Consider the following 834-nt stretch of genomic DNA (forward strand, 5'->3'; position numbering starts at 1 on the left):
AGTACTTGCTACTCTTTTCTAATGAAACAAACAAGCAAACAATAAATACTTATTGACCACTTATCAAATGAATAGTTGCCACCTAACTCAATTATCCTAAAATTCTATCAAGAAAGAAACTATGTTTGGGTCTGAAACATGATTGAAACATGTTATCCGAGGTAAGTACAGCAGGACAGTGTGAGTGGGTACAGAAGGAAGAATTAGACCAGAGGAATTCAAGGCTATGGGTTGAATCCTGGCTCTGTGTGACCCTAGGCATTGGTTTCCTCATCCTGTCAAATGAGAGGCTGGACTAGAATAGTAGTTTCTAATCCTCAATTGGTTTTACCCACCGCTCTAAGTCAGGGACCTTTCTCTCCAGGAAAAACAAAACAAAACAAAACAAAACAAAACAAAACAAAACAAAACAAAACACATATGCTCCCAGAGCTTTTGAAAACAACCCAGGAGGTTTATGGATTCTCCAGCGGTTCACTGACCAGGTTAAAAACACTGATTGGTTAATATGTTATCTTCTGCAGCTCTGTCTCCACTGCCACAGGGAGGTATAATACAGTCCTATTTTTGTTTCCTTTATCTTTGCTGAAGGCCTGATCTAGCTGCTGCCAAAATATGCCAAGGTCATCGGTATTCTGCTCTAACCAATAGCTACCTTTCAAAAGTGTGGCTAATTACTGAGCCTGTTTTCTCTGCAGATATCAAGTAGCTGGTATCATACTCAAAAATTTCAGTCTAAATAGAACCCTAGTTAGACTGCTGGTATAAAATCAGGCTGTGAAAGTCAAGCACAGCAGAGGGTAACTGAAATACCAAAAAAGACTCCTTTTCTAG

Source organism: Pteropus alecto, unplaced genomic scaffold (genome assembly GCF_000325575.1).
Source record: "Pteropus alecto unplaced genomic scaffold, ASM32557v1 scaffold98, whole genome shotgun sequence".
Taxonomy (NCBI): Eukaryota; Metazoa; Chordata; class Mammalia; order Chiroptera; family Pteropodidae; genus Pteropus; species Pteropus alecto.